At 42.3% G+C, this 21438-nt stretch overlaps 2 long non-coding RNA genes across 6 annotated transcripts in view; one reads left to right on the top strand and one right to left on the bottom strand.

Annotated features, from left to right (window-relative positions):
* Positions 1-21438, top strand: part of LOC109306247 — a 48821-nt gene that overhangs the window by 1089 nt on the left and 26294 nt on the right. For all 5 annotated transcript variants that reach the window (XR_002099910.1, XR_002099907.1, XR_002099911.1 and 2 more), the window contains exon 3: positions 19613-19706. This is a non-coding gene — a long non-coding RNA (uncharacterized LOC109306247). The remainder of the gene's footprint in view (positions 1-19612; positions 19707-21438) is intronic.
* On the bottom strand, positions 2652-15419 carry LOC109306251. The gene is made up of 3 exons (XR_002099914.1): positions 15137-15419; positions 12905-13065; positions 2652-3509 (listed from the first exon to the last, which is right to left on the bottom strand). It is a non-coding gene; the product is annotated as an uncharacterized LOC109306251 (long non-coding RNA).

The following is a 21438-nucleotide window of genomic DNA, read 5'->3' as shown; positions in this document are numbered from 1 at the left end:
AGTGATGTTCCCCACCTCATTCCATGAATTTATATTAGTGTGATGTCTTGCATTACCTGTAGAGGGGGTTCGCATTGAATCCCATTCAATGGCAATTCTGTTGGTTCTGGAACGTCTTCCTAGACTGTCCATGTGTTGTCCTCTCCTGCTCACTCTAGGATGCACAGATATGTTCTCTCTGTGTAGCTTCTATACATGCAGTTTATCTTGAACAGCAGAACAGCTGCCTGGAGACTCTGGGCAGTGGTAGAGAAAGGGATTAGATTTACTCATTAATACACTAAACCAGGGGTGTGAAATTATTTCAGGCGGAGGGCTGCTTACAGAGTTTTGGCAAGCTGTCGAGGGCTGCATGGGTAGTCTTACTTTTGTATATTTGGGGGGTACGGGGCATGGGGGTGGGTGTAGGTTGGGGGCTGTGGATGTGTGGGTGTATGGGGAGGGTGTGGGTGTGTGCGGGATTTGCAAGGGAGTAGATAGGTGTGGGGGTATGGGTGTGGAGTGAGGGAGCATGTAGGTGTGTGTAGGTATGTGGGGTATGGGTGGGTATGGGGTTTGTTGGGGGATATGTGTGGGGAAGGGTGGCTGCGGTGTGTGAGGATGTGTGGGGGTGGGGTCTGCATGTATGGCAGTGTGAAGGGTGTGTGGGTGCATGTGTATGGTGGTGTATGCTTGCACACACACACTGCATTACTCACCACATACACACACACACACACACACACCCTCCTGCTCCTGGCCCTGGGGTACCGGTGTGGCTCCATGCTCCTGCAGTTCAGTGATGCAGCCTAGGACCACGTGGTACTGGAGCAGGCATGCAGGGAAGCAGTGAAAGCCAGGGCAGGAAAAGGCTTCCAGTTGTGGGGGTGGGGAGAGTGGGGGGGGGGGGCTGGGGCTGGGTTGGGCTGAGATGTCCACAGGTTTTGTGGCACAAGCCGCAGTCTCTAGGGGCTGCCGTTGGTATCAGTGGCTGTGTGTTGCGACATCAACAGATAAAAGAAGGAAGGGTCCTGAAGTTCCTCACGATATCTGGTGCTCTGTTCTTTGCAGTTTAAAAATGTTAAAACCGCATGCTGGGGCTGCCACTGGGTTGGGTAACCAGCGCCTTAAAAACATTGACAGATTGCTGGGGACAACAGAAGAGAAAACAGGCCATGCACGTGCAAGGTCAAAGGGCCAAAACAAGTGCTCCCCAGGGGGAAACCAAGCAGAGCACCCCAGACAGTGCCCACCGGCTCACAAACTGTGGTAACTCACTGGTTGCTACTGCCTAGTGGTGCTCCGCCCGGAGATGGTGTGAAGGACACCGAGGGAAAATGCCCTGAGGTCACTGGGAGCCTTCGCGGTCAGAGCCTCCTCCTGGATAGCCAGATAACCAGCTTGGCCAGAGCCAGGAGGAGGCTGGGCTGGGCTGGGCTTGCTCCTGAGTCCTGCTGCCTTCCCCTGGGTCCTACTGCCCCTGTTTCCTTTCATCTTTTACAGGCAACCAGGAGCAGATAAATATTTATTTTCTAAACTTTTTAGGTGCACCGCAGGCTGGACAGAATGGCTTGGTGGGCTGGATCTAGCTTGTAGGCTATATTTTGCCTGCCCCTGCATTGAGCTCAGCCATGAATTACACCTCTGGATGCCACTTTGAAATCATGGGGATAGCATGAAATAAATATCAGCACAAAATTAGCTCTAAAATATGAGCTACATGTGCACACACAAAGGTTTCTGCCCAAAAGGTATTATGTAAGAACTGATTTCTCTTAAGTTAGCAATGAAAAAACAGGTTGGGTTTAGGAAAGTGTACAAACTAGAAAGTTGGCCATTGACCAGTGTGTGTTCAGTTGGTCATTGACCTAAGTGCATGTGGTTGGATAGGCTAGAGGCCCTGTATCCCTGACACTGTCTTGATAAGGCTTCAGTAAAACCTTGGCTCAATAAGATCTCAGCCCTGAGCAGGCCTTTCTTTTCTTCTAGCCCTCTGCCCCACTTTTCCTTAGTTTAATAAGGTCTTAGCTTCTACCAAGTTCCCCGCTTCCTTCTTCCTTCTAAAAGATAGTACCATGCTTTTTTAGGTGCCGATGTATAAGGAGGAAGGATTTCAAAGGCTCTTGTAGCTCACACCTGGAAGATGATAAGTCAAGTGACTCAGAAGCGTAGGGAGGCTTGAATGGAGGTTCAATATTAAACAGTCAACTAATCGGTACACATACCAAAGCAGTGAAATAGGGTGCATCTGCATACACATCTGTGTGGTCACCGGTGATTGGTTTTCTTATACAATCATTAGAATTGAATTGTATTCACCGTATAACAAAGGTATGAAAGACATAATTGTCCTATTACACACTGAACATGTAAACTGTGTAAATTCCTGTGTACTTCCCAGCCAGTTTCAACAGCCAGCTGGCAGGGATTAAAGGCTTTCTAGCTATATTAATTGGGGATGTCTACATGTGCATTAATATGCTGCAATTACTGTGCATTAAGTTTAGTAACTGTAATAATGTGTGGTAATTGATGCTACTGCGCAGTAGCACTGGCATGTGTCTTTTAAGTGACATTAATGTACAATAGACTAATTCTACTGCACATTAGTGCATTAGCACAGCTTTTGCTGTGATGTGCTAATACGCAGTAAATTAGTTTACTGAGCTTTTAGCATCTCATGTAAATGCACCCACTGTGTCAGTTCATTAAGCTAAGCACAGTAAACTAGAAAGAAGACTGAACTGTGCAGGACAGGGGCCCAGCCAGTCTAGCTACTTATGACCCATATTCATTTATAAGATTTTATGCTGTGTTGTAACTAGATGTCGACATTGTCATAGGGTTTGGTAAACAGTATCTGTTCAGCTGCATCCTGACACATTATGGTGTATGGCTAGTGATTTTTGCAGTAACCCCCAATCATTATTTCCATTGTATGTAGAGACCTTTATGTAGCTGGTAAAGCAATGACAGAGAGAAAATCATGTTGTAACACCTTTACAATGGTGTAAAATGGATATAAAGCAGGTGCTTAACTCACCCACCCTTGGGAGATCCCATGGCATCAGGGGTCTCCCAGCCATGCGCAGAAATGGCATACCAACTGCTATAACCCCATGGAAGACAGTGGTCCACAGCAGTCTGAGGACAGGAGACATGCAATCTGCCATTCCCTCCCACCAAAATACTTGATTATAATTTTGTTAAGGCTGGGTTGATATCAGGGAGCATACAACCAATTGATACTAACTGACTTCTGTTGTGGTAGTAGTGGAAAACTTGAATGCCCTCAATACTTACATAGTTTTGTTCATTTTGAGTCCCAATTCCATTATCCTTATAAGTACCTCACCACTCTGAGAGTCCTAGTGATTTCAGTGGGTTGTTTGGTACTGCAAAAGTTGGCATGCCTTCTCAACTTTAATATCATATGATGCTGGAAATATTTAAAACCTTCAGTGTTTTGCAGGCTTGGAGCTTTAGATCTTACTCAAATCGTAGAATAACTCTGAGGTTGGCAGAACGTGCTGGAGTGAGAGATTTGGAATGAGAAAATGAGTGAATACAAATGTCATGGTATTTACTCAGATTACGTATTTTCTACATGTTCCCCTCATGAAAACCTGCATAACTGGTGCTATGTAAGCCTTGAAAGTGAGTGAAAGTCTAGACAGCTGTCAAGTGTCTTCTTTATAGTACAGTATGTTGTCCTTAGAAGCTAATCAGTAGAACTTGCTCAGTAGAACTTAATCAGCAGAACTAAGCACATTGTCAATGCTTAACAAATAATAATATCAACAGGAGATCCTTTTGACACAATGTATCAGACTTTTTTTATTTCTGGGGTGCATTACCTGTCTCTAATTAACTTAAGAATTAATATTTACTACACCTCCATTTACTGTGGGTGATAATGATAGAATTTGAGGAGGATGGAAAATTTCAGTGAAAATGAAATTTTAACAAGCATTAGAAATGGAATACGAAGAAAACACATGTTTCCTTCCATGTGTTGGATCTGTGTGTAAAGTTACCATAGCACAATACTTTTCATAGGTGTTAAGTGTCAAAGTTACTGGAAATAAAAATGGATATGGACAGTTGTTTGAAGTGTAAAAAACTGTATTTATGTTATCAGCATTGATTTTGATCTCCTGATAATCTATTCTTTAAAAATAGGCTCATTAAATGTGCCTTAGGAAAAAAATGTGAATGTACATAGGATTATATATATTAATACAGGAAGGATTTGTAAGCCAAGGTTTTCAGTTCTGTTACACTGCTCTAATTTGGCACAGCCTAGCACTAGCTGAAATTCACTTCATTTGATGGCTGTATTCACCTGAAATTAGTTGGCAGTTTTCATTCTGCTCCAAGAGGAAACACATATGCATTGTAAATAAAAAATAGATCTGAAGTTGATTCTAATCAGATTATCGTAGCTTTAGTGGTTTTAATAGAACAAAGTCAACTTATACAGGTTGGGGATCTGGCTGACTATTACACAAGGCTTTAATTGACAGGTGTGTTGGGATGCTCTGTAAAGGTGCCACTGATGCAATAAGGATGGAGATTGTGGGCAGATCCCCAGTTGTTGTAAATCATTGTTGTACCATGGACGTCAATGGAGCCGTGCCAGTCCCTTAGCTGACAACTTAGCTCTGAATGCCGGCAAGGGAAATCCCAGGTCTAGTCTGAGCCACAATTATGGATATGCTTGTGTTATGGATGCCTATGTTATACCTAATGTTTCAATATATAGAAAACCTCAATATCCCAGGGTGTCAACATCTGTTAAATCCTGAACAATAAAACCTGTCTCTTTCTAATCTTGAAGGGAAAAATGGGTCTGAAGCTGAAGTCTGACATGTCTGAGCTATTGTGATGCACTTGGTAAAATATAAGTGAAAGCTGTTAGTAAGTGTTATGGGATTTGGTTTTCTCTTGATATATTGGCATTTGCCAAGCTAATGTGTGGTAAGAAGCGGAGGTGTCCCTATGAACACAAGTAAACACATCTCATAAGAAGCAGTTAGGATTTTGCAGTAGTAGCCACAAACCTGTAGTGCCACTAATGCTATTAACTATAGGATTTGGGTCATTACTGCAAAACCTTTTGCAGTAGAACATGCAGATGAATGAACACCACACACAGAGGAAAGACTTAAGTGGCAGCCTGCAGTTTAGTCTGACTTCGGTGAGTGGCACTATATTCCACACCCTTATCCCCTCCCCACTTCAGCCTTTCCTGTAGGCTAATTTATGTGACTGTGGCAAATCTCATTCTGAGCCCTCGACTCTCCCAAAGGATTGTGTAAGGATCCCAGGCCCCTCACTTAGAGCTGCTGATTCCATTTTGGGGGCCAGACTTCTCTTTGCATATCTAGCTGATCACACATAGCAGGAAGGTGATCAAACACGGTGGCTTCTTTCTTCTTTGTGGGAAGGAATTAGTCATAACTGCTGCATGTCTGAGGTTTGTTTCCTTAGGGACCCTGGGGCAGCAGAGTTTGGAGGAGAGTGGTGGGCTTGGGAAGCAGAAGGATCAGAGGTGGTAGAACAGAGTATGGGTCAGCGCAGATGGGCCACTGTGCAGATCTGTTTGCCACTGCTTCTTGAAGAATGAGAATTCAGCAATGGCTGAATTCACAGTGAGGGGGATAAGATTCCTTTCTCCACTCTTGTCCACAGGCGCCCCTTACTCCTAGCTAGGTTCCTCAGGTTTGGTACTGGATAAGTACCGGCTCAGTGTGCGTGGACGAGTGGAAGTGTTTATAATGAAAAATATTGGCTCCATAGCCTAATAAAAATGTAAGTTTTTTTCTTAAATCAGTGGAAAAAAATCCATCCTCAAAGGACATATTACTTTGATGATTATTGGAGAGTTTTAATTAAAATAGCAGGTAAAGTAAGTGTGATGCTGTGTTGTTATTTCTAATCTATCAACAGAGTAAAGGTGTCCATTTTTTCAGTGCAATTTTCTAAATGAAAAAGTAAACATTAATATTTTCACAGATCTTACTGATCTAGTATGATAATTTAGAAACATATCTCTATTAGGGATAGTTATATATGCTTTTTGTTGGAAATGCAATCACAGAATATGCACATAGCTGCAATCAATAGATAGATTAAGCAAATTAAATCACTCAATGTCTTTTTTTTCAATAGCTCTAAAGTTAAAAGTAATTTGCAAAGAAAATACTCAGTTTCAATTGGTTTGTAATATCTGTTAATGATCTTTGGAAAAATTTCTGATAACATACTGGAATTCCCTCAGGGACAGGATTGTGAATAAGTGGATTTTTTTAAGTCTGAGATGTCATTAGCTAGTGATTCCTTTGAAGTAAAAAGCTGTTACAGAATAAATTGCATAGGTATACAAGTGAACAGGACAATCATTTTTATGAATAATATGCATTTTTCCACTGTGCTTCATGCCCCAAAAAGAAATAATTCAAAATCTAAGCTGCTAACTGTTATAAACATTCAGGAATCATAACAGCGTGTATTTTGTGCTTATTTTACATATGTATTAAATCTTTATATATATTTATAGATTGCTGGGGTAAAAACACTAGTTTAGGAAACTGTTTTGATCATTTTCACTTTATCTTGTAAATCACTCTCCAAATCTAGAAGGCCCAATCACACCTCTCTCTCCACCAGTGGAGGTTGCTTAGCTCCTATGAAAAGGCTTGGCTCTGCAGCCCAATCCTGTCATTTTTTTGGTGATGGAATAGAAGATTTTACCCCAGTATCATAATGAATATATGAAGCCATAGGGTTGTTTCCAACAAAGCCCCCAAGATAGTGGGGGAAATCCAGGAGAGCTGGGCAGGAAGTAGCCACCTGTGTACTACTGCCATTCTCATCCTTGTCTTGTACTCTGTGCACTTCCCACAGCTGGAACCTCTCAAGAGCAGGAAGCAGGTAACCACCCATCACCACTGCTGTTCTCAGCTGACCTAGGCATTAGACTTGTGTGAAGCAGTATTTGCTTCAGATTTGGATTTGGCCAATTGCAGGGATAGTGATTTGATTTGGTGATTTAAATCACTGTCCCAGTTTGATTTGGCTGATTCGGATTTGGAGATTCAGCACCAATTCAGAGATTCAGCCACAGACTATACAGGCAGTCCTTGATGACATTGGACACAGCTGCCTCCAGCTGGTAAGTCTGTTGTGGTGGGCAGAGTGGGGAGAGAAGGGGTGTGGGGGTGCAAATCAATGCCCCCACAGCAAGGGAGGGATTGGGGCGGGGGCTGGGACAAGTTGCCTAGCCAGGGCGAGGAGGCACAGAACTTGGGCAGGAGGGCTCCTGCCACTATGCACCACTGCCTGCTGCCGGTGAGGAGCTGCTCTTCTGGTGGCTCCTCTGGCAGTTCTCACTGCCGGTGCAGGAGGGCATGGGAATGGGTGTGTGACCCCAGATCTGTGTGGGGTGGGCTAGGCTGGGCTGCGTTCTGGGAGGCTAGCCCCAGCCACCTGCTGCTGTGCTGCAGTCTATGGGGCAGGTGGAACCAGGGCTGTGCTTTGGGTGGCTAGTCCCAGCCGCAGCCCTGGCTCTGCCCACCTCACAGAGTGCAGCCCAGCAGTGGGGGCTTGCCACCCAGAGTGCAGCCCTGGCTCTACCCACCCCACGGAGTGCAGCCCGAGTCCCATACCCTCCTGCCCTAGCTGGGCAGCTTGTCCCAGCCCCAGCCCCAATTCCTCCCTCACTGTGGGGGTATTAATCTGCCCTCTCCCATGGCCCTTCCCTCCCTCCTCCGCCCACTACAACCGACTAACCAGCTGGAGGCCATGGTGTCCAACGTCATAAAGTCGAACCCCCCATTGGAACCTGGAACCCCATCAGAACCCGCTGCAAGCCTTCTGAATTTCCAAATCTATCCGAATTGATTCGGAAGCTTTTGATTTGATTCGGACCTTTTAATGGGTCTCTCAAATCAATTTGGATATGGAGGTTTGGTTGCTGAATTGGGCCAAAACTCCTCCATATCAAATAGGCTACTGAAGCTTTGCACAATCCTACTGGGCACAGAGGGTGCTTCAGGACCACTCCTGCCTTATTCCAGTGGGGGCTAGAGGGAGTGGTTGTATGGGTACTGAGCTTGGCTGGGGACAGTAGCAGTGGCAGGCAGTCCCCTCTTCCTGCACTTGCTCCCTTCCTGACCTCCCTTGGGTTTCCCCCACTGACCTGGGAGCTTTAGTTATGAGGAGCTGCTAGCTGCTTGAATTTCACCAAGGATGATGGTGGTGTCTGAAGCAGAAGGTGGGTTCCTGTCCTGTGTCTGACCCCTCCTTCCTGGGTTTCCTCACCCCCATCCTCCCCCAGAGTCAGCCTGTAACATTGGTATTATCTGCTGTACACCCACTTTTAAAATCCTAGATTCTCCCATTCTCCCCATCTATTTCAAAATTGGAGCCAGGATTTGCAAAAAGCTTTCGTTTCCTTGAGTTTCTATGTACAGGGACTCCATGCCTGCACCAAAATAACAGTCAGATAGCCACTGACCTCCCATGCACAGTATTTCTGTGCTACACAGCATTTACTGCAGGAATAATGGGACATCCAATACCTAACAGACCATTGATTTATTAAGTAGTGTGTCTTGACTTTGACAGAGACCAGTATTAGATGATTCTGAGGAAGATGATTCGGAAGAAAAATATCCCTGTTCACAGTACACTTATATATTCACTGATTTATGGAGACACTATCTTCCTGATCCCAGCTGGGGTCTATCTTATGACATGAACTATTCAGACAACTAGCCAGTGTAATGGAACACTTGCTAGTAAAACTTGCATAGATTTTTTTAGAGGCCAGACAGGGTCAGTATGCTCATCTAACTTGATTTCCAGCATAATGCAGGCTGTTGAATCTCACCCTAATGCAACTTCTGAAATTATTTGTGTGCCAGTAGAGGTCAAATCATGTAAACATCTTTTTATGCTATTAATCTCAATAATATTTTACAGCAATGAGTTCCACGAATTAACCACACATTGTTTAAAAAAGTGATGCCTATTATCTATTTTCACATGGTTCCTTTTAATTTTGTCTTGCAGTATGGGAAAGCATTAAGAATTGTTTTCATTTTACTGGGCCGTTACTTGGGTTTGAGCATGGAGATGGTTAATATTTATATTGTGGGGGTGTCAGGAGGCCTCAATCAAGACTGGACCCCAGTGTGCAGGCCCATAGGGAGGGAATGAAAGCTCTTTGGACTAATGTGGGAATTTCCAAAACAGCCTAAGTGACTTGAGAGAACAAGTCCAACAGAATGGCTCACACCATCCATAACACAGCATCAAGAATGGCAAGGCCTCAAATACATGCCAAAAGACCATCTCTGTCCACTGAGAAGGCAGTGGTGCAAACACTATTCACACTCCCCAGGAGGTTGGACCTCCCTTGAGGCACAGCATAGTTCTCGTGTTTTTAATCTCTTGTCATGAAATTCCCCTCCCTTGTGCCTTTCATCATTTTTATTGAGATTCTTTGGAGCTATTCTATTTCTGCTATCTCTTTTCAGGGATGAGATGACCAAACTTGAAGACAGTATTCAAAGTGAAGATGTGCCAATGATTTATATAATGGCATTATAATATTTCCCATATTATTCTCTAAACTCTTTTCTTCATACAAACCCCATAAGATTCTTTTTTTAATTCTTTGAACTACAGTGTCTTTTAACATCTGTAGTTTACTGTGATCAGAGTTTGACAAAGGAATAAAAGGCTCTATTTTTCACACTGAATTTTATTTATTGTGTGAACTTTACAGAAGAAATTGGTTAACTTACAATTTAAAATTCTTGGCAATAGAGTTACAGTTGGGCAATGATTTCATTACTACCCTTATTTTAGTGACTAATACCTTTGCTATGAAAATGTGAGTGGGGCTGAAAGTTGGTATACACAGTCTTGGCTCAAGAGCATGATTTTAATATTCTTTCATCTTATAGGCTTGGACTGAACATCAAGTTTTGATCTACTCTCATCCAAAAAGATGTCAGTAGTGTTAATCTTTTTAATATTTTGTGCCACCTTTGTGTTGTATTCTGCCCAAGCAAATAGAACATGACATTTTTTTGTATTGCCACATGCAAGCAAACTGGATAGAATTTACATGTGCAAATTAGTTTTGCGCTAGTATATTTTGTCATTTAAATGAGTATGTTTGCATTTAAGTTAGGTCAGATTGAACGCCCTTTGAAAATGTGGTCCTTCAGACCCATATGTGCTGACAATATTCCTTTTATGTCACGGGTAGAAGACATACCTCTACCAGGACAGCGTCCTCAAACGTCATCCTTGGGCATTGGAAAAGACTGAAAAAGAAAAGTTGTGTTTATTCTAATACCAAAACACAATTCCTGCTGCAAGTGGATTTCCTTGGAGTTACCCATCTAAGTATTAACCTAGACTGACCCTACTTAAGTTATGAAATCTGACAAGTTCACAGCCTGAAGCAGTATAGACAGAAAGCACCAAAAACACAGTCCTGGGGATTTAATATATACCTTGTCTTTCACAGGAATACTCATCCTTGGAAGGACAATGGATAACACTGAGCTGCTGCATCCACATGAGTGTTTACTGCAGAGCTGCCTAATTAGCTCCACAAGAAAGTCTTTGCGTGTACACATGACGCCCTGTTAGGTCAACCTAAACTAATAAATATTGCTGCAAGTTAGTACTTGTAAACACAAGTACTATCATGTGGCGGTGTTGTTTACTGCACAATAATGCACATGTAGCTGCTGATGGGGCTGGCTGGGGCATGAAGGTGCTGCAGTGCGGGGGCTCCCTGCTGGCTAGTCCTACACTGGAGCACCCTCATTCCCGTGTCAGCCCCTCCACAGCATATTGAGTAGGGTTGGAGCAGCTCTGGGCTGACTCCCTAGAGTTTATTGCTTTGCATTAATTTTCCCAGGTAGATGTGCCCAGTTTCTGCAAAATAGGTATATTCTACCTTCAAGGTAGTTATATATTTAAGGGCTACAGCACTCTTGGTCCTTATTGCAGTCAAATATTATTTTTAAAAAGACCAATGTTATAGACCTATTTTATTTAGTTAGCTATAAATACAATTGAGTCTAGATTAGTGGATAAACTAATAACTGTAACTTTTTATTTTTTCCTGAGCTGCATGCCTACTTTAGGAGACTTTCTTTAGGAGGGCTATGCCATTTTTAAAAATATCTTTTGGCTTAATTTTCAGAAAGTATTAATTTAATTAATCTATAACCAAATCAATTTTTTCATTGTCAGCTATTTTTAGGTACAACTCATTTGGAAGTTCCTTCTTTATTAAGCCTCTGCTCTTCTGGTCTTTAGATTCATGACAAGTAATTTTTCTGAAAACAAGTGCACATTTACCAGAATGGTTCCATAGGCAAACTTATGTCTCTCTGAATGACTTAAGAGTAAAGCTGGGTTAACAATATTTATATAATACTGAGTTGTTCTGGTGTGTTGGTTAAGTAATACAGTCATAATCAATGAATGGTTGGGCTTTTGCAGCATAACACTCTTAGAACAGGAAACTAAGATGGTGACACTGTCAAAGACTTTGAAACTACCTCTGAAAACTTCTGTTGGCTACACTGTGGGCCAGGTACAGCCATTACACTTTTACTGGTATAAGTGATCAGAAACCGGTCTATACCCATAACAGAAGTTCAGCACACAAAGCCAGTCTCTACCTGTAACAGAACAAAAGTTCAGTACACATTGACTGGTGTAGAAATGGAAAAGCCCAGACTAAGATTTGCCCCTCCACCAAAGGGCATATGTGTGTTCTGTTTGCTACCCATCCAAACTAGGTGGCTTACAGAAAATGTGTAATTTTGACTGCATTAGACGCATGCTTTTTGAATGTCTGTACCTAGCCTTGGAGCTAGACTAGACCCAGAGAAAACAAATACATTCAAATAACAATGATTTCACCACTCAAGCCAGGAAAATCAGTGTTAAGATAACATAATCACAGAAATTAGCAATGTACCTTTTAGGTCATCCAGTCCAGTTCCCTGCCAATGCAAAATTGTTTCACACAGCATATTTTCTAGTGTTTTGTATGTCTAGGTTAAATGGCCAAAGTGATGGAGCATCCCTGGGGAGACTATTTCACTGCCTAATGGATCTCACTGTCAGGAAATTTGTCCTTCCTTAATATCATCCTATTACTCCTAGTTATGCCCCTTTGTACCTTCTTAAATAATCCTATTCCTTCATTCCTTCCATAGTGTTATTAAGTATCTTTAGACTACTGTGATATTCCTCTTAGCTGTCAGTAAGCCAAACTATACATATTTAACTCATTTAATCTTTCCTGGTCAGTCTTTTGGTTATTCTTCATGCTCTCTTAATGCATACTAGCTTGTCAATACTTTTTGTGGTAATGGGTTTTCATGAGGCAATGATACCACTCTCATTTCAAGAACTGAACTTCTAAGGTGCTCAGGGCCCTCTTTTCCTTCAGATTTATACATGCTGATACCCCTCTGGGATAAATTCATTAAAATTCCTGGGTAGGAAAACACACAAAAATTACTTATTCTTTTTGTAGCACTTCTTATTCTGATAGTCTCTGTAACCTGTTGTTGTTGAAATATGTGCATGCCATTGTGAATCTCTTTTCCCCCCCACAACAGTGGGAGGTAAAAATGGCTCAGACATGCTCATTTTAAAATTTTTTTTAGCTTTAGGTGGTTTATGTCACATTCAAAAACAACTGAACATATTGTCCTGTCTAGTAAATATATTTAAGTGCCAGTGTAGTATATTGTAGAAATAATTATATTGCGAGTCACAAGCCTAACAGTTCACTTCAGGCAGTAAATCCTGATCAACAAACAACACCTCTTTAGTGCTAAATTAGATCTTGGTTATAATTGAATGCCCTTACCTCAGTATTGTGTTGGATTGAAGGAATACCATTTTCATCTGCTCTCTTTAGATTTTCATTAAGGAAGGCTTTGGCTACCTGCAGCCTTGTCTGGCGATGTTCAATGATATCTGCAAACCCCTTCTTCTGTGCATCAGCAGGAGCTTCTTTAAATTGGTCAACTGTGTAGAACAGGTTTTCAAGAGTTTAATATACATGAGATCAACCTTTTAAAATAATGGTTTCCAATAAGATCATTTTTATATACAGCTTATTTACCTGCTTTAAATAACCAGGACTGATATTGACAGACGAATTACCAGTAAATCTGTCACTGGCTCATGGTTTGTTGGACTTTCCTTTGGGTCTCCTAAAATGACTAAAGAGTTCTATGCTGCAAAATCCAGAGGCTAGACAATTTGTTAATTAATCCTGCTGAAGCCATAATTCTGAGGTTGGGATAAATGTTCTTTGCTGCTTTGATTCTACTGTCTATTATATATGTTTCATAAAGTTTTGTTTCATGGGGCACAAGATAACACAGACCATTAAAAATATGTGATACAATGGGATCCTGTGCTTCTTTATTCTTGTGCTGAGCATGCACCTTCTATGGCTGATTTAGTAGTTAGTAGAACTGGTTAAAACCTGCACTGGAGGTGCAGAACAATAAAAATGTAGCGGGACAATGAAAATGTTTCCATGGAAAATGCAGACATAGAAGCATACATGTACATGTGTAAGCATACATAGACGCAGAAGAACAAATTAACACGTGGAATGCAACTGTTATCCATATAAATGGGACCTCTACTGGCTTATGCCAAGGAAAAATTTGGCTCATAAAAAATAGGCAAGAACCCTCCATCAGTCAATGATAACAGGAAGCCATATGGCCTATCTTGGTATTGGAGGAGACTCTTTATTATAGTGGGTTAACAGAACTATGCAAGCCCTTTAAAGTTCTGTTCAAAACAGACTTGTTGTCAGCCCTAATTTAGATTGGTGTTCAAAGCCAGAAGTTCGCTGAAAGAACTCATTCCTTTCTGCCTGAATTTTATTGCAAATACATAGACTGTTAATTGCCAATGAATTTGCTCAGGTTGAGCAAACTCACAAATGGAATATGCTGGGCCAGAGCTTGTCAAGAAAGACATACTGCAAAGTTGCACAGTGTGTGTGGGGACTGGCATTGAAAGGAACAGATCCTCCTCAGTTTCTCCACTCTCTACCTGATTACACAGTGAACTGTATGATAAATGAAACACGATAAATATATGGTTTCATTTTTAACTGTGTAGGGGAATTCAGAGAAAATACATATTCTACCTTTCTCTAAGAAATGGAATGCAATGACTTCTTTTAACAATGCCATATGGGTTATGCTCAGCCAATTAGGGACACAGAGAATGATTTGTCTCTAGTGACCTTTCCCAATGAACACATTGAACTCAACCTCTCCTACCCTCCCCCAGCAAACAGGAGCCTCAGACTACCAATGGAAATATAACTGGAGTACAACTCTTTTAATTTGAATTCAACAAAAAATTACAAGACAAAAATTAAGCAAAGCATTGTTGGTGTGTATCAAATTCAAATCTTGCAAAACTAAGGTTTCAGGTATTTCCAAGGTTCAGGTTATATAACTTTAACAACAATAATAGTACTTTGCACATTTATAATACCTTTTATTTAAGCATCCCAAAATAATTTATAAACATGAGTTAACTCATCTTTATAATATACTTATGAAGTAGGTACTACAATCTCCATGAGCAGCAGCTACAGTGGTGGGCTGTTGATCATGTATCTATGTAATGGGGATTATATGTGCATAACTGGGTGAAAAGTTGGCCTTAAAATGGCATTCAATGAGGGCTAGCAGTGGGGGATGGAGGGGTGGAGAGAAATGATATTAAAAAAATAGACCAAGCAATGGTTATATCACCAAATGTTAAAATACACAGCAGTATTCACAAACAAGTTTTTTGGCAGGGTAAATGTGATATCTTTTATTATACCAACTAAATAGTTGGAAAAATTGTTCTTTGCAAGCTTTCAGGCACAAACACCCTTGTTTGGTGTTTGGAAGGGTGTTTGTGCTTGGAAGCTTCCAAAGAACAATTTTTGGTCTAATAAAATGTATCATATTTACCCAAAAAACCCTGTCTGCTTATGCCCTTAGACCAACACAGCTACAACCAACAACCCTACAACAGTATTTACTACAGCTAAGGGATAGATATACTTTACCTTTTTATCTGAGGGACTCAACGCATTTAGGACAAAAGTTTGAATGTTTGCCCTTAGCCTCACCTCTGCTTCAGCTGGAAGTGCATGTCATGTCCCTCCTCTGACTCCCCAGGGATAGGGTGGGGTAGGGAAGTCAAAGTAGAAGGGTAATGTGCTTATTTTGTTAGGAGGTGTTGCTCCCAAGTGGCCATTCCCCTTTCTTCATTGGCACCTGGCACTTACTGGATGCGTCTATATATGCAATTAATGTGACTGAATAAACTTTGGTGCAATTTGAGCCAGAGTAAACTAATCCCATTGTCACTGTCTACATGTGTGTTTAAGCGCAGTAATTTATTCTGCCATTGAATAGTATTGTGTCTGATGGGACTGTCCAATGGTGCTGTAAATTAGCCTACACTGGCCCAGTTGCTGCACACATGTAGATAGTTATGCTTTACTGTGTAGTAAATTAGTCTACTGTGCAGTAAAGCGCAAGCGTAGACATACCCAATGTAGAGCACCTGCTCTAGGCCTGCATCTGTTCCTACCATGAACTGAGCACTCATGCTGGATATGCCCCTTACCACTGGCATTACTTCTTGGACCAGGGACCCTGTCAATTGTTGAAGAGTTGCCAAAAGCAATTCCTTCTGGTAAATCTCTTTTATCTCCTGCTTCTTGGCAGTAAGCCTCTGCTGGCTTTCAGCCATGGCCTTTACTCACTCCTTGATGCCCAGCTTATGTGCTCAGCCAGTGTCTTCATCTCTTCTAGTAGCTGGCTCTCCTCTTCCTCCATAACTGGCTGCTGCCCCCTGCTATGGGTATTATAATTCATATTTAGTAGTAGTGCAGTAAATTACTCTACTGTGAAAGAAAATGCAAATGCACATGCTGTTTCAACCCAGAAGTTTCAGAAGAAGATAATTCTGATATTGCAAATCATATGGCCTGTTTTTTTCCAGTCAATATCATGGTCCTGCTGCACAGGTCCAGGCACATACTAATGCACAGTCTCTGACCTTAGTAGTTACTGTGCCACAGGTGCAGTCACTTCTTTGTCCTGTCTCTCAGACTCTCCCCACCTTGTTGTTGGTGACTTGGACTTACCATTTTCTCAAAAGCCACTGTCAGTCAATCCTAGTTTGCCTTCCTGTTTCAAGGAATGGCATATTTTTGTTGGTTATCAGCTGCAAGCAGCAGAAAGTGGCCTGACTCTTTTGCACTATAGCATGGACCTGAGAGGTAAGCACTGATCCTGCCTCCTCGCTGCCTCAACCCCTTTATTCCTTTCATCATCTCTTTTCATCTGTTTAGATGTCCTTCTCTTCTTATATCTTACGTTCATATCTCCCCCAGCTAAGTATGAAGGAGCTTTAACTCCTAAGGCCTACAGTTTACAAAATAATTTAAAAAGAAAACTAACTAACTAACTAAACAAATAAAGTCCTACCTACCCCTACCAAAGCATGTAATTGTCTATGTTTAAGAAATGAGATCTAGCAGGGGTGAGCAATTATTTGGGCCTGCAGGCCACAAGAGGACAAGGGGAGTTTTGGTGTGCTGTTCAGGCCAGCACAGCACTCACCCATGAAACAGTGCATCAAAACTCCCTAAGTGCCTCTTCTCTGTGCTTGGCCAGGTGGCTGGGATGGGGGCACAGGTGGGCAGGAAGCAACATCCGGGAGCAGTATGGGTGGGTGAGGGTGGAATTGTGGGGTATGGGGCTGGGGCCTGGGACTGAGGGCAGGGCCACAATACACTCCCTGCACACCCTTGAGATGTTCTGTGGGCAAGGGTGGGCAGTGTACATAGGCAGTTGGACAGGATGGGGCTTTGGGCAGGCAGGGAGCTGCATCCAGGGCTGGGTCTGAGGTGTTAGGGCAATGACAGTGTGGGGTGGGGTCCCAGGGCAGAGCCACAATCCACTCCCTGCATGCCCCTAACCAGAACCAGAGCCCACTGCAGGGCTATGCAGGCAGCAGATCACAGCTCTTCCCCAGCCCTGGCCCTGGCCATGGTTGTGATCTGGCCTGATCCCAGGTGTGTGCTGTCACTACCTTGCAATCCTACCCCACAATCCTGGCCTTGCCTGCCTGTCCCACTCCCAAACACTGCTCCCCATCTGCTTGTGGCCCCATCCCATCTGCCCATGCCCTGTCCATGTGTATCTCACCTCTGGCAGTGGGTGTGGGGTGGACTTGCTGGGGTGCCTGGGTAGCAGGGCCAGGTCCAGAAGAGTCACAGCTGGAAGGACCTGCTAGAGTCAGGGCTTCTGGGAAGCGATTTTGGCTTGCACCACCCCAGCCCTGCTGCATGCCTGGGGGCATTGGTACCAGCTGCACATGCAACAGCCTGGGCCACCTCCAAAGCCTGGGCTATGTAGGACTGAAGGACTGGCCATGGACTGGATAAAAGCCCTTGATGGGCTGGATTTGGCCCACATATTGACCCTCTCCCCCCTCCCCCCCAGATACAGCCTGCTTATCAAATGCTATAAGTCAGGAAAAATACACTGAAGTTCTTGGAGCTACATTGATTTATGCCAGCTGAAGATCTGGCTCAAAATGCAAATGTAAATATCTGCTTTTTAAAGCCACCCTTCCTTTCCACAACAACCTACCTTCCAAAGCCTCTTCCAAGCCTACAACAAGCCAACCAAAAATGTCCCATGTCTTATATTTTAGTCCCACCTCTGATTTATCTTGAAAACTATCAAAATTTGATGAACCTAAAGAGCTCTATGTTTGTGTGGGTGGGGTGATGGTGGGTAACCCCAAACCTTCTCATCTGCCTGCAAGCAAAACCCAGTGAATGAACTCAAAACTGTGAGTGCAAGTGAAGGAGTGTGAGACCACACAAATCCAAATGAACCAAAATATTTGTCAGAAATTGAGCTAAAAAAGCCCCAACAAGATTCATGCTGCTCTGTCGCTCATAATCCTTTACAGTATGCATCAACCACAGCAATTTAATGTCAACAGCAAATTTTTGTATGATGTAGTATCTAAATTAATTCACTTTTTACTATGAACCGTTACTTTAGTTGTTTTGCTTTTATATTTAATTTCTTCCTTCTCACACACACATGTTTCATATGCAACTGTTAAATGGTTTGGAGCTGCATATTTTGGATCTGCATTTTTAATACCCCAAAGCTTAATGGAGTTTGAATCCAGGGTTTGATTTGTCCTATGCAAGATGGGAAGCAGATGTGAAATTTGGATCCAAATCTGGAATGGATTCTGGACTCCCAAAGTTAGTGTGTATAAAGATATGGAATTTGGTTTTTGACTAATTTATTTCCTGACATTCATCCTAATATGAACCTATTGGGTATTACACTCTTCATTTTTTTGACCACCTAGGAAGGGAAATGCTAATCAGTTTGTAGTCAGTGCAAACAAAAAAAGGAAAACTTTCATGGTTATCTTTTATTCTTTGCAGAAGCTTGAATATTCAAGTAGATTGCAAATTGTCACCTTTCTCTAATAACTTTTATGAGTCTATCCTCTTTGACTTGCTCTTTTCTTTTTTTCCAGAGTACTCCGATAAAATAGAGAGAGTTCTTCTGTGGTAGTCATGTAGGTTTGTCTCTATCAGTGTATACTCATCAGACTACATCTATCTTTAATTGCTATTAAAAATTACTTCTCATGTTCTCCTGAATGATGGAGAAGTTCTGCAGTTCTTTGGAGATTCCTTACCTCCCTCTGAAGACGGGCAGGATAATAGGATTTTCCTGCCTTCCTGGACCGCTGCTGTTTTTAGGGAAATAATCTGCACCCTTGTCAGTATCTTGGCTTTTTCTCACTTTATTTCCTTTAGAGCTCCCAGATGAACAACAGTTGGATGTGGTGATTTACTGCACTTGAGCGTCTCAAGTTACTCTGTAACTTCCTCCTTAGAGACTTCAATCTGTGTAAAGGCCACGCTCAGATTTTTTTTTGCAAAGTGCCTTTGGCACAGGAATTTCTGCACACTTCTTTCTAGTAAAGATGATGCAAGAAACCTATTTAATTTTGTTATCTCAGCATTCTACTCAGTTGACCCATTTCACATGGATTGGTGATGCTCTCTTGTGGGGAGGGGGTTTAGATCTATAACCCAAAGATAGAATTATGTTCAGCCATCCACAGGGCCAGATTCTCAGCAAGTGTTCTGAAATTGCTCAGATAAAGAATATTTCTGCATATTTCTGCAGCCACATGTTGAGAATTTTACTTGGACAGTGTATTAAATGAACACTATTATCCTCATGGTACATCTGTCACAGATAAAAAAAGAGATGGGTTAAATCCCTATCTAGCATAAATCGGAACTGTTCCATTGAGCAGCTGAGGAACTGGCCATGCTGAATTCAAGGAAGAGATACTCATTTTTATGAACTGGGAGTTCAGCCACAGATATACCAGAATAGAATGGAGGCTAGGTTTTGAATTATAGAAAATGATTTAAAAGATGGCAGATTTTCTAAGACTGTGGCTTGACTTTCAGGGAGTGTGCGCATTTTGTTAGGACCTGATCTATGATCATGCAGCTTGTGAACACATTTGCTGGTGCCAGAGGATGCATCAGGAGTGCAATCTAAGTAAGTCTGGGTGGGCAGAGGGGCAGGTACAAATAGGGGAAGGGTAACTGGTGGGTATGCAGCGGGGTTTAACTATGGGGGGGAGAGGCAGGTGGGATGGGGGTGTGGCTTATGGGTCCATGGGGGTTTGGGGTTTGGCAACTCTGGGGACAGTTGGTAGATTGTGGGGGGGAGGATGTTAATTTGGGGGCGCAGAGGTTGGAGGGCTAAAAAGGGCCTGGTTGATACAGTAGGGAAGAAAATCACAGATCCATGGCTGGGGGAGCACCTAGGCTTTTGCATCCCCAGGGCTGCACTCTGAACCCAGCCACCCTCTCCCCACACACTCACAATCTGCCACAAACCCCATACCAACCCACACTCCACATATCCACACACATACCCACATGCTCCCCCACCTCACATACACACACAACCACACCCTCCATGCCTATCTACCCCACCAAAACTTCCCCACACAGCCACACCCTCTCTTTCACCCCACATACCCAAAGCCCCCACAAACCTATACCCACTCACCCATACCCCCTCCCACCAACATACAAGAATAAGACTACATTTTTAATTATTATACAATGATTTCTATGTACACTACAGAAACACATGAAAATCAGGACAAAAATATTTTTTGAAATCAAATTAATGAATGTTGTAGTAGAGGTTTGATTTTTAGTATATTATTTGGTATTTTTCTGGTTCCGAGATGGCAAACCTCCTTGCTGAAAAGAATATTTCTAGGGGCAATGGGAGGGACTTCTGGTTGCAAAGGTCACAGGTTAGGGGTGGGACTTCTGGTCTAAGATGGTGACCAGGAGGAGGGGCACCTGTCAAGGGGTAGGGCTACCTTTGTGACCCTTGCCAAAACACCTTGCCAAAACTCGGTGAGTGGACCTCTGCCCAAAATAATTGCCCACCCACCCTGATCTAAGTGTAATGTCTGCATGGATCCTAGGTGAAGTAAGGCTTCTCATGCTTTGGAATTCTGACTGTGAGACAAAAATGCTGAAATATATATTTTCCTTTTTGTAAGCCCTCCTATTTCAATTCCTTCCCACTCCTTTTCTATTTTAAGAAAGATAAAAATATCCAAACAACAAACACAATATTAATGATGACAGGGGACAGAACTAGAACATAAGAAATGGGGCAAAAATTCTCCATAGCTTATTATATTTTCTGGTCATGCACATGCTGTTTCAACGCAGAAGTTTCAGAAGATAATTCTGATATTGCCAATCATACAGCCAATTTTTTTCCAGACACTACTGAGCATAGTGCTTACTGCCATAAACTAATCTCATTGGCTTCAATGGGATTACTCACATATCTGTCTGTAGGCCCTTAGTTTTTTCAAAAAATGATTTTATACTTAGTAAATCTGAATAATTAGGAGCTTGTTCTAGATGCGCATGTAGAATGAAGTACATAAACAGAAAACAATACAGAGATTTTTGCAAGTAGGCATAGGTGTCAGTTAAACACTGAGACAGATATGGAAACCATTCCCACAACCAGTTTCAGGGACATGTCTATCAAAATAGAGATGATCATAGTTTGAGCTGGGCTTTTTAGCATTCAGACAGACAGCCACCTTTATCATCTCCTGTCCTAACATGTGTGTTTGAAACAAAGGGCAGAATCAAATCTTAACTATTTCAACAATACTTAAGCATGTGATCTTAAGATGGAGTAGGGAGCTTTACCCTGTACTTCCTTTAGTTTATTAATTAAG

This window comes from Crocodylus porosus, unplaced genomic scaffold, assembly GCF_001723895.1.
Source record: "Crocodylus porosus isolate Cpor-Errol unplaced genomic scaffold, CroPor_comp1, whole genome shotgun sequence".
Taxonomy (NCBI): Eukaryota; Metazoa; Chordata; order Crocodylia; family Crocodylidae; genus Crocodylus; species Crocodylus porosus.
Note: the sequence above shows the minus strand (reverse complement) of the source record. Positions and strands in the feature narration are given on the sequence as shown.